Source organism: Desmodus rotundus, chromosome 6 (genome assembly GCF_022682495.2).
Source record: "Desmodus rotundus isolate HL8 chromosome 6, HLdesRot8A.1, whole genome shotgun sequence".
In the NCBI taxonomy this organism is placed as follows: domain Eukaryota; kingdom Metazoa; phylum Chordata; class Mammalia; order Chiroptera; family Phyllostomidae; genus Desmodus; species Desmodus rotundus.
Genome location: NC_071392.1, coordinates 15,080,979 through 15,094,563, shown reverse-complemented (window position 1 = coordinate 15,094,563; position 13,585 = coordinate 15,080,979). Strand labels below are relative to the sequence as shown.

At 40.1% G+C, this 13,585-nt stretch overlaps 1 non-coding gene across 1 annotated transcript; it reads left to right on the top strand.

Moving 5' to 3' along the window:
• Nucleotides 1-8,851: 8,851 nt before the first annotated feature.
• On the top strand, nt 8,852-8,958 carry LOC112307037 (U6 spliceosomal RNA). Its single transcript, XR_002975006.1, has one exon. It is a non-coding gene; the product is annotated as a U6 spliceosomal RNA (small nuclear RNA).
• The last annotated feature ends 4,627 nt before the right edge of the window (nt 8,959-13,585 follow it).

Below are 13,585 nucleotides of genomic sequence, written 5' to 3'. Positions count from 1 at the left end.
GACCCGTCCCCACACAGCCAACCACCACCGCCCCACGCCAGTTCGGCCTATTGCCATCGCCGGGGGGTGGGACCAGAACAACTTCTCCACCAATGAAAATCTCAATCCTCTTGCTCTGGGGGCGGATCCGTGAGGTGGGAGGGAGGGCAACTTAGGTGGGCGTGGTCTCAGCCGCGGGCGTGGTCGGAGCGCCCAAGGGGAGATGATTGACTGTAAGATTTGCAGTGCCTAGGCAATAGCAGTGAAGGTCTCTTAGACTCTGGGTCATTAGGATTTATGGTACTCTCAGAAGAAAATAAGCTTTTGGTAGTGATGTTAACCATAATCACAGAAGAGAAACTGATATTTTAATTTCTTGAATGGAAGGATTTACTTCCCAGTAAGTTGAGACATAAGAATTTATCAAAATCTTATCAAACTCTAAGAGAAAGAAAATGTACATTTCTGCAAAATGGTAAAAACTCTTCCCACTTTATTATATCGTTGCTTTTGGCCTTAGCCTGGAAAAAGTCACATACAGTTTCCCAGTTTTCTTTCCACGGGCTGTTTTTCCTTTGTTTGTTTTGTTTTTTCAATTTTCCCTCCCTACTCTTTGCCCAAACACACATAATTTTGTGTAACGACTGGAACCTGGACACATCTGAGCCTGCTCTTACCTATATTCCCTCTGTTTTTGACCTTGTCAACTCTCCTACCACATCCCTCTCAAATCCAATCAGGATTAATTAGAAGAAAAATAGGCCTTCACCCCAGAAGACAGAAAGTCATTCCAGGTTTTTCCTGGAAAGGGGAAAGGCTTCTAAAGCAGCCAGTGATCTTTTCAAACGTGCCACACATAAACACGAAAATACATTACTTGCTGTGACCAGAGTGGTTCAGTTGGTGGGTGTTGTCCAGCAAGCGAAAGGTTGCCGGTTTGATTCCTGGTTGGGGCACATGGGCACAGGTTCGATCCCCTGTCCGGCACATATGAGAGGAAACCAATTGATATTTCTCTCTCACATTGATGTTTTGCTCCCTCCTTTTCTCCCTTCATTACCCTCTCTCAAAAATAAGTAAATAAAATCTTTTTTAAAAAAGAAAACAAAATATATTACTGGATATCAAAAGGGCATCAAGCAAACAATTTCAGGTAATCATTAAGGGAGATCTATAGAACAATCAGACAGGATCCCCCTTCCAAGAGCATAGTCAAGGTTATTAGCAAATAATAACAAAATGCAGTAATAAGGGCAACAGAGCTGAGCTCAAAGAGCAAGGATAACACGCAGGGAGAAATTATTGTGTTTAAGAAAGCCAAGGAACTTCACAAGGAAGGTGATGTTTGAATTGGATCTTAAAAGGTAGACAGGAGTTTGCCAGAGAATAAAGTCAGAGAGCATTTCAGGAAGAGAAAACATCATGTCCAGAGGCACGGAGTTGTAAAAGGCACTGAGTGGTTGGGGAACGTTGGAAAAATGGGTAGGGCTGAAAGGTAAGTAGCAGCCAGAAATTAAGCTAGAGCAAAAGGGCGAGGTGATTGTAAAAGGCCTCATTAGCTACACTAAGGTATTTAGATGAGTACTGTCCAACAGAGCTTTCTGAAAAGACAGAAATGTTCTATACATGTGTTGTCCAATAGGATAGCCACTAGCCACGTGTGACTATCGAGTACTTGAAATATGGTATAGCTGAAGAACTCAATTTTTATTTGAATTTTAATAACTCCCATATCGGACAGCTTAGATTTAGACTTTATTCTACAGACAATGAGGGACCAACAGAATCTTGTAATCATGTGGACAACACAATCAGTATTCTTTTAAAGGTTGAATATCCCAAAGCCTGTGTAGAGAGTATCTGTGCTCTTTGACAGGAGTCTTAACAGATCAGAACAGCATATTGGTGGAGGATTGGCAGGATAATTTAGGTCAGCTGGGCCAGAGCCTGGCCAAGGGAAGTGTTTACCCAAAGACTAGGGACAGGAAGATGTAAAAAGTATGTTATACCCTGGTATCTTAGAGAACACAAGTAGTCAAAGCCAGGGAAATTGAATTCTGCTATTAAGTCCTGGCAGAATACGGGAGTGAGGGGACAAAAAAAGGAAAGAAAGCCATAGGGTCAGCTAGCTAGCTCACAAAACAAGGAGAGAGCACGAGTGAACAGCAGAGTACACACACAGTCAGTTTTACTGGCCATTATCCATGTGAGCCAGAGTGTTGTTGTGATTTAAAGAGCCAGAGAGTTTAGTATCAGGAAGACAGACCCATTAGGACCAGGGCAAAACTCCAGGAGAGACGAAAGTCTGAACCATACCTGTGAAAGTAGGGATGGAAGGGAGGAGCAAATACTTTCTGACTTTCTGCACTATGCAAGGCATTCAGTATGACAAGGACACAAAGGAATGCTAGATAGACACTTCCAAGATACCTAGCTGGATAACAAACAGGTAAAAAGTTAAGCAAAAATTAATCATTCAACACAACAATAGGAGAGATGACACAAAGCAGTACATGACTGATTTATTATTCAGATGATTTCCTAGGCAATAACTGCTATGTGGGTTCAGAAGAGAGACTAAGCCCTGTAGTCAAAGGCAGTCAGAGAAAGCTTCATAAAGGAGGTAATACTGATCTGGGTCTTGAAAAAGGGACAGGAATTTGAATCAAGGAAAAAAAAAATGTGTGAAGAAGAACCTCTTGGAAGCCTGGAAAAGGAACAGAGGAAGAGAAGCACAAGCAATGGACAGAGGGCTCCAGAAGCCATTTGGGCTGGCCAGAGCCTGGCAAGATAGCTTGTGGATAGAAAATAGAACACCCTGAATGCAAATTCCAATGTTCGGGCTCTGTCCTTTTGCCTAGTGGCTTTCTGGCTGCTTCATAGAATTACTTAGGATGCCATTTCAAAATATAAATAGCCAAACCACACTCACACCAAATAAATCAGAAAATTGGGGGTGGAGCCTGTATGTGATTCTGACACACACCCAGGGTTAAGAACATAGAAATGACAGCATAACATTTTAGTAATGGCCAGTCAGCACCATGCACAGGATGGATTGAGTGGAGAGGGAACTGAAGGCTGCCTCGTATATTTACAAATCTGTTTCCTTTGTGCAAGAAGACAGGAAGCAGTTTACTGCCTGACTTCACTTCCCGTTTTGCAGTGGTAAGATGATAATAGGGTAAGTTGTCTTTCCTCTAGAGTAAAACCAAAACACAAATTTATGTTTATAACCCACTCTCCTACTTATCACAATTTGTGCATATAAATATTATTTTCAATAATAACAATCTTCAGTTAACCATTACAGATAACTATTAGTATTTTAGCAGCAAAGCACCAGGAAAATGCCTGAGAACATTCTATTTTAAAAGGGAAATGCTTTTAACCTACTTTATTAAAGTGAGCATATTCCAGACCTTCCCCACCCATTTTTGCTAGCCTCTGATAGCTGCAAGCACAATTCTACATTAACAATTAAAATGCATTTATCTCCTTGCAAATAGGCTTATTAAAATGTCAGTTGAACATTATAAAGTATGAACATTTTTTCTATAATATTAAATTTCAGGAAATTTAGTTCAAATACATTTCTATTAAAATCAGCCAGAAAATAGCTAGGTAACATGAATATTTTTTCCAGTTTTACTAAAATATAATTGACATATAACAGTGTGTAAGTTCGAGGCATACAATGTGATAACTTGATATATATATATGTATATATATGTATATATATGGTGAAACAATACATAAGGTAGTTAACACATCTATCACCTCATATAGTTACATTTTTCCTTTCTGCGTGTGTGTGTGTGTGTGTGGTGAGAACATCTAAGACCTACTCTCTTAGCAACTTTCAAGTATATTATACAGCACCATTAACTATAATCACCATGCTGTACATTACATCCACAGAACTTATTTGCCTTAGAACTGGAAGTTTGTGCACTTTGACCAACATCTCCCCATTTCCCCCACCTCCAGTCTTTGGCAACCACCCATCTACGCTTTGTTTCTATCCAACATGACTAGTTTAAATGAAAGAGTCAGGAGAATTTTGCCTTGAAAAAAAAACCATAAAAAATATGTTACTTTAATGATCAGCATATTTTTTTAAAAATCAAAACAAAAGAATGTGATGAAGGTCATTCTGTCTTGCTGTGCCAGATTCCCTTTTGGGCTAAGAGACCGGCTCCAGCCAGTGCCCCTCGCTGAGGCAGCAGCCCAAACCGTGATGTGTGCACACAACCCGCTTCACGCAATCGGATAACCCAAAGGCAAGCAGGCCTAAAAGGTGCCCAGATGTGAGCACTCTACCCAAATACAGACGGTGGTGATTACCTTCACCCATTCTCTTCCAAGAATTCGAACTGGAAATGGAAAGGGAAAATCAATCACCTGGTGGGAGTAGAAGCTAAAACGTAAGACAATAGGAAGAAGCTGTAAGAGGGGTAAGTTGTGAGTGAACTATGAGTAAAGGGAGGACATTAGGCGGAGCAAAGCTATATAAAGTAGAGGATGAAGCCACTGGTAACAAAGGAGCAGCAGGAGTAGAGACAGAATAGAATGTGTCGCTGTAACAAAGATGGCGACCAGTGAGGTCCTGCTGTCTAGGGGACAGTGGGATAGCCATTTCCCACAGCTGCGCTGGGCATTTCCACAGCTCCAGTTCCTGGTGCTTGTGCTCAGCATCTCTGAGGTCCAACAACAGCCCTGCCCAGGGGCCTGTAAGATCCCCATCTGCATCACCTACAATAGCCTACGTGAATTGTTGTACCTTTCACCTTCTATAAACCAATAAGTAAACTTCCAGAATTGTGGACCAAGAGAAAGAAGCTGGACCAATTGCAAAGAGAACTTTATACTTCAATGTTGGCTGCAACTTTTTCTAGGACTAACATTTAGAAAGAAGAAAACATTCTCCATATTTTTCAAAGGAGATCCATATATTAAAGTTAATTTTAATATCTTTATAACAGATATTTTAAGGGAAAAGCCTTCTTTCTCTTGGTTTGGAATAGTGGAGCCAATCTTGTTTCTCTTGACAAGAAAGTCATATAGATGGGGTAGAAAACCTAGTGACTAACTGCTATCCAGACTGAAAATGAAAAAATATCCCCATATATCTTCTAAGACATTTCATTAACCAGTGTCTTCTAGAAGAATTATCATTGGTTGAATCTTGTTATACAGCTTTTACAAACCATGTTTTTTAAATATTTTATGACCTGGGAAAAAATATTTTATGACCTGGGGAAAAAATGAAAAAAATGGATATAAAATAGTATACTTGACTTATTCATAATTTTGCAAATGTTTGTGTCAGAAGACTGTATCAGCAACATGTAAGCATAGAGAAGTCATGGGTGAATGTTATTTTCCTCTTCACATATGTTTTTGAATCTACCAAATGTTCTACAATAAGCAGGAGATAGTTTTATAACCAGAAAAAGAAATATACATTACTTTTTAAAATAAGGAGACAACAGACTCCATGTCACATTGTGTGAATCCTGCCCATGTGAAACTCAGTTAAACATTCTTCCTTTTACTTTCAGCCAATTAGTCCTTTAAAATTCTTTAAAGTGCCCTAGAAATTCCACAGAGAAGCTCTTGTTGCTGCTGGAGGCAAAAGACCTTGCTAATGAGTACTTAGAATAGAAGTACAAGCTTGTATGTAGATTGTCTCTTCCAAATGGTGGCCCAAATAACAGAAAACACAGAAAAAATGTATAGATAGATAACTGTAATAAACAGGGACACCACCAGCTCGAAGCAGAACTGTGCTTTGTCATCTTTGGGACCCCACAGTAGTAAAAGTAACAGCTCAGCCCAGCCCATAGAAGAACTTCAGAAATACAGGCTAAAGGAGAACATGAAAAGATAGCAGTTTCCTCTGGTGTCTTGGTTTGGTTTACAAATCTTTTCCAGTTTTGCAGACCCATCCCCAAGTCCATAGGCCAAGTGAAAACATGATTTCTCCCCTTTCTGACCACTCACTGTATACTTCAGTGAGTATACAGTCCACTTCAGTGGGTATTCAGTGAGTACACTGCATACTTCATCAGAAGCAAAGTATTTCTGTTGTATTCAGTATAACATTTCATTGTATATTACCTTGAATATTTCCAAAATTGTTTCCTATGTGTTAACTTCTCACCCAGAGAGTAGAGGCAGCAAGCAGGTCACACACCTCTTTGGTTTCCTTTCCAAGTGTATCCCCCAATAATTCAACAAGCACAAGTAATAGTTAACATGTAGGTAAGTCTGGGAAGGAGAGGGAGGGAAAGAAATGGCAGGAAGAACCACACCCCCAAAGAATTTTGCCAGCCCATTCATTCTGGTATGTAATGCTCGGGTTAAGATAGTTCTAATGTATGAATAATACTTCCATTTTCAAACTTTGTTCTCATAGACTTAGTCATCATTACCACACCCTGATATTCAAGCCAGTAAAAAGTTTCAGTGAGCGGATTCAGCATCGTCAGCAATGTTCATTAAGGACATCACCCATCTGGTCTTTCTTAATACCCGTTATGCCAACGGAACCAAGGAACACCTTCTCTAGACCGTGTCTGCTTAGCTGAAACACTTCCTCAGCACAGGCATGGGATACGTGTCCAGGCCTAGCTAGCTTGTGACATTTAAAGGTTACCATCCCAAAAAACCTCCACCTCTAAGGGCTGAACCAGGATACTAATCCCTAAAGTCACTCTTGAGGAATTTTCTTTCAAATTTAAACTACACCAAGAAGTGAAAAATCACATCGGTCATCAAAAAGTAGGCAAAGATTAAATGATGATGTCCCTGAGGAAGGGCAGAAGAAAGCTTTCAGAAAGAAAATAGGAAAGGCAAAGGAAAAGAATGTGGACAGATGGCCGAGCCTGACAATGTCTGGGGGAGTCTCTCACTCCGGAGTCCATGGGCAATAAGATGCTCTCAGGCGCTGAGAAAAATTAGGGAGACTGTTGAAGAAAATATGGCCTAAAGGGATTAAGGAGGGGCAGGTCATGTTGATTTGGACTATCCCTGCCACTCTGCAATTATAATTTTTTTTAGTTGAAGTATACAAGAAAAAAAATAGAGAACACAGAAATACGATTACCTCAGTGGATTGGTATGGATGAGCACTGCAACCACTGACCCAGGTCAGGAAAAAGAACATTGACAACAAGCTCTGCTGGGCCTGTTCCTAATATTATTTCCTCCCCCTTTCCCCAAAATAACCTCGGTTTTGACTCCTACTGCTATAATCCGTCTGCCTGTTAATTTTTATATAACTGGAATCATACAGCGCATAAACTTTTGAGTCTGACTTTTTCACTCCATGTTATGTTTGTGGAATCTACCCATATTTCCTGCTGTAATTATAGTTTGTTCTTTTTTCATTGCTGTGTGGTATTCTACTGTGTGCATATGCTACAATGTATCTGACAATTCTACAGCTGAGGGATGTTTGGGTTGTTTTCCATGGAGGGTCAGGGCTATTACAAGTAACGCTGCCGGGATCAGTCTCTCAGTGCACACTTATGGGCACTTTTGTGGTATATATCCAAGAGTGGAATTATTGGGTTTAGGTTCAGCATATGCTCTTATCTGCATGATACTGTCAAATCATTTTGCAAAGCAATTATATCATTTACACACTCACCAGTGGAATATGAGGTTTCCAGTTGCTCAACATCTCTGTCAATATTTATATTATCAGTCTTTTAAATTCCAGCTCTTCAGGTGGGTACATAATGGTATCAGAGTGAGGTTTTAATTTTTATTTCCCTTATAACTAATACATACTTTTTCATGCTCTGCAATTTTAAACCTTCTCTGTAAGTCTGTTTTATTGCAAATCACTGCTCAGCCACATTTTAATTTAGAATCAATAATCATTTTAATTAAAATACATTTGACATCTAACATTGTATAAATTTAAGGTGCACAACATTTTGACTTGATACATTTATATCTTGCAATGAGATTACCATTGTAGCTATAATTAGCACTTCCATCATGCCACATAATTATAATTTCCTTTTTGTGGTTGGAATAATTAAAATATAGACTCTTAACAAGTATGATGATTATAATACAAGAATGTTGCCTATAGTCACTGTATTGTTCTACACATCAGATCTCTAGGACCTGCTTTTCTACTAATTGCAAAATCAACAATCATTTATTAAGTTCCTAATGTGAGCCTCAGACTCCGCGTCAGTTGTCTTCATTACATGGCCTGAAGTTGGTGGTGAGAGATTTTTCTGGTGTGAGTAATATCTGGTCAGTCCTGCTGGTTTAGTTCTGTATACTGTCACTGACATTGTACAAAAAATATTTCTGAGAAAAGAATGTGCCGGCAGGGGTGAGGGCAGAGAACTGGGTAAAGAATTAAGTATAAAAAGTAAAAATCAGCTGGGTTTTCAAACTTTACAGCTTGAAAATAGTTAGTGATAGTTTCTACAACTAAGTAATTTAATCCATTAGCTATAAAAGAGGATGATGATCAATACTGATACAGATAATACTAGTCTTCATAAACAAAGGGAAAAGTGAAATTTGACTGGTGTTTGATGGTATTGTGAAATAATAATCTCCTCGAAAGATCTTTCTTTGAATGACTCATAGACAAAATAGATTTTCTGAAAATGTGGGTGAACATTTGATAGGATGATGTTCTCTGAGAGCCAAAGAAAGAGTTAACTTGGCCTTGAATCCCATCTGACAACTTTTTCTAGAGTTGGCTACAAATTACCTTTTTCCACATCTCACTGGATAAGTGGTGCTAGATGACTTTCCCCTCTGTCCCAGGTTGACTGGAGTATGTGAATATCCCATGATAGGCTCTATTTATCAGATTGAAATATGATAAATGGTGCTCACTTCGGCAGCACATATACTAAAATTGGAACGATACAGAGAAGATTAGCATGGCCCCTGCTCAAGGATGACACGCAAATTCGTGAAGCGTTCCATATTTTTTTAAGAGCAATCTAACAATGGACAGGGGTGAGTGGGGAGGGGACAGGGAGGAGAGGGGATTACAGGAACTACTATAAAGGACACATGGACAAAATCAAGGGGGAGGGTGGACGTGGGGGAGGGAGGGGGGTTTGGATGGGGTGGGGTGGAGGGATGGGGAGAAAAGGCACACAACTGTAATTGAATAACAATAAAAAAGTTAAATAAAAAAAAGAAATATGATAAATGTGCAGACAGTGGCCAGGAATGAGAATATGAGGAGAGTACTTGGGAACGGTAACACTCTACACTCTAAGTAACAACCTTAAAAAGCTAAACAAAACTTTGTTTAGCAGACCTCCTGCTGAAATCTCACTGAATCAAGGACAGATAGACCTCCACGGAGCAAAGGGCCAGGGACAGTCTGAAATGCTGAGCCATATTCAAGGGGGGAAGATGACCAGCTCCTGGCTGAGCCAGAAACTAGCTTTTGGTGACAAGGAACAAAGCAGGGGAAGGAATCTTGAAAGGAACTTTGGAAAGAGGAGTGGGCATGAAATGACATAAGGCAAAAGTCAACCACTTTCCAATTTTCCCTAAGGCTGGCAACAAAGTATTGAGACCTAAAGTATCCTGTATTCCCTGGGTGGCCGAAGCCACTACTGAACCTAATAATAGAATCAGCATTTTGACTACTTAATTACTTATTAGCTGTGGTACATTTGGAAAGATCAAGTTGAGCTTTTCTGCTGAGCCAGTTTTTTCTTATTCATCTAGTTCTCCCAAAGAGATGTAGGTGATCTTTAATTATAATCACATTTTCATCTCTGTGCATGTGCATCTGATTCAGATAAATAGCCTAGTGTTGGTGGCATATATCTGCCTGGAGAGGAAAATTCATTTTCCTTTTCCTCCCTAGGGGACACAGAAGGTCTGAGAACCTGAATTGTGAGGCAGAAATAAGATAATGGGTAGACTCAGAGGGTCTAAAAGATGCAGAGTGGGGGAGAGGAGGAGACGCACTGTGGAACTAGAAGTCAAGATTAAGCTGAAACCTCACATTGATCGGGTAAGATGTGTGACTTTGAACAAGCTCTGTGGATCTCACATTTGTCATCTGTAAAAGGAGGGGATTGGACTCTGATCTGAACTTAAAATGTCCTCTTAGTTGACATATTGAGGTTTTACTCAAAGTTTTTTACCCAGAAGTTAGAAGTGTGGCAAAGAGGCCTGGTTGTTGTCCATCTCCTCCCGAGAGATTGGTTGGTCAGGGCCCTGAGAGGCTCTCACTGCTCATATTGTGTCTCCTGGGCTCCTTTGATCTCTGGTTCTGTCTGGTCCGGGCCAGTGGGAGATACTGAAGGAGGACTGAGAGAAAGATTTCTCTCCTGCTTCCACATTTTGCATCTACAAGCCCAGCCTCGCAGGAGGGTCCAATCTGCAGCCAGGAGGGCACATGCAACCCAGGATGGCTATGAATGAGGCCCAACACAAAATCGTAAATTTACTTAAAATATGAGTTTTTTGTGTAATTACGTGTTGCAGTGTGTTTAATGTGTGGCTCAAGATGCTTCTTCTTGAAGTATGGCCCAGAGACACCAAAAGTTTGGACACCCCTGCTAGCAGATGACCCCGTCTTCAGCTGCTAACACCTTAGCTCTCCTTGCCCCCTCAGACTGCAATGGTAACAGCTTCCCACTGTCGCTAGTACCTCAACAGCTTATTGGCTCCCCTACCCATGCCCTCATCTCTGTGAATAGTCCGTATACTAATTAATACCTCTTCCGTTGAATGACTTTGAGTGGAGACTTCAGCTTCCTAACAGGATTCTGGCTCATACAAAAACTTTCTCTTCCAAAAGGAAGCTGTGGATTACAGAATTCCCCACATGTCCCCTCTCCTCACACTATTACTCCCTTTCCATTTCCAGAGAATGATGAGGTCCGATGGATGTATTGGAGGAAGAAAAGGAATACAGAGTTAAGAGTACTCTTTATAAATAGGTATTGTTTTATTGTTTTACACTGTCTTCTAACTGGACTTCATCCGAGTAGCAACTCATAACAATATACAGCTACACACTTTACACAAAAGCAATCCAGGCTTGGAAGTGGTTAAGTTACTTGGCTAACATAAATGTCAAACTACAGGATCCAAGTTCCAAAGACCACTCCCTCCCTCTCCACACCTCCTTCGATAAGAATTATTGGACTTGACTTTGAAACATAACCAGATTACACAGGCAGTTTCCTAGATTTCCCTTTCACTTTTGCATCTAAGATACCATGATCCATGACTTCAATTTTTAACGCATTTTGGTTGTAGTCAGGAGTTGGCAGTCTTTCAGAAGAGCTGTATGAATTTTCACTTATTTACTGAAATTTACTTTCTTTTTCTTTCTGATTATAACCTTTCTCCCTATGTCCTCTTCTTCCCTCCTCCCCCAGTCATTGTGGATGAGCAAAGGCATTTGAGAAGTTTAATGTCTATTTTGATGTCTCAGATTTGACTGGAAATGTCTGTGATGTCTACAGACTAGATGTGTTGAAGACACAGAAGATTGGCAGGGAGGTGGGGAGTCTGAAATTGCAGAGAATAAAACCTGGAGCTTTTAGAGTACTAGAAAGCTTTGAAGTGGAAAGAGGAATGAAAAGCTTGGCTCAATCTTTCCTGAAGTGTGTGCCACAGAGCCCTGACACCCTATACTGCCTGTGGGGGTAGGAGTGGGGCGGGTGGGGGGGATGGTGGGTTATGGTCAGATGAGTTTGGGAAATTCCTGGTACAGGCCATGGCACCTTCTTGGAGAGCCCAAAAGCATATTAAAGGCACTGTGAACTTCTGTAGTAAGGAATTGTGTTTGATGATTGAATCCCCATGTTTCCCTTCAAAATTTTTGGTCGCAGAAACTCTTAAAATAACACCTATTATCATTCTCTTGTGGAAATATCAAGGAATAAACTTTGAGAAAGACAGTACAGTGTACTGAGAGCAGAAACTCAGGGAGTAAAAAGGAGGGAACGTGACTTTTATCTTCTCTGTCTCTTACGTCCTGGGCAATATGGCTCTTGTCCTGGGGTCCCAAACCAGACTGCTGCTCTTTTCCACCCTGGTGAACATTGTAGCTCAATATGGTCTGTAGCACCAAACTGGCCAATGTTCAGTGTTTCACAAATATTTGTTGAAGAAATTAATGATTGGATGAAATGAGATAATCCCTATCAAGCCCTTAGCACAATGCCTGATACAGAATACTAAGTAGCAACAGATGCTATTATTACTACTCATCATGTCTTTGGCTTAGAGGAAACAGAAAAATGTAAAACTTGTTATTGGCCCCTCATAAAATAACTGAAAGACTTGGGTAGGTTCTGTTCTTAGGTAACAAGCATTTTCTGAAAGAGTACCTAATGTTCATGCCTCGATAAAATGACCTTTCATGGAGAGAAGTTTTACATGGAAACGTATCACAGTCACAGACAAAAATGTTGTTTGCTTACAGTCATAAAGAATGAGTGGCAGGTTCCTCCAAGGAAGAAATGTTGAAATGGCTAAGTATTCCAGTTCTGTGATGCAAAAAGGAAGAGCTAATATGTTATTTGAGAGTTTTGCTTTTTTATTTTTTAAATCCTTCTCATAGTTGCAGTTATTTATGTACAAAACCTGAAGGAGGTGAGGTAAGGTAATTGATTTCACTTCTGCTCCTTCCTGCTCTTGAGAGACAGAATGGAGACTCGAACAAACTGCAATCGTTAAGATGATGTGCATCAGCTTCTTCAGAGGGATTTATCTTGTCTAAGAATTTCAAGTGCGTCCTAATTTAGGAATGTACTGGAGTGTTTCTCACTGACAACTACTAACTAATCACATAGAATCTTTTGAAAGAAAATTGTTTTTTCTTGCTCACAGTATGAGATGAAAGCATTAAGAATAGGGTTATGTTTTTGTTGAGTACTTTCTGTGGCTTAAAGCATAGAAACAAATTATTATTTATACATGCATTATCTCATTAGTGAAAGATGACATTGTCAGCTATTTGGGAGAGGGAAAACCTGGCATTAAATTAAAATGTTATATATTTAAAATACAGGTATTTGTATTTTACTGAGTTTTAGGAACTTATTGGACATTGTTAGAATTGACCTAAGTAAAGAAACTCTGATTTAAAGTAGCAGAAATAAGGAAATTTGCACAATCTTGCATATACCAGGAGGTACAGAGGAAGATCAAGCCTCTGGCTTGGTTGATTCTACGGCCCAATAATGTCATCAAAGTTCCTCTCTCTATTCTGCTATCCACAGCACTGGCTTATTATTGAGGCTGGTCCTCTCCTCGTGGCAACAAATGGGTGCCAGCAACTAATAATTGTTCATTATTTACCTACCTCAGGAAACAGTAAATCTTCCAACCAAGGAATATGAATCCTCAGCTCCTTTACTTCATTTGCTCATCCCCAGGACAAAGGAGTGACACTGATCATTCGAAACCAGGGATTTGCAAAGTTCAGTCCCCCGATCAGCAGCTTAAGCTTCTGAGAACCTGGAAATCTGTTAGAAATGCAAATTCTTGGTCTTCACTCCAGTTCTAATGAGTGAGAAATGCTGAGGGTGAGGTCCAGCGATCTGAGTTTCAACGAGTCTCCCATGTATTC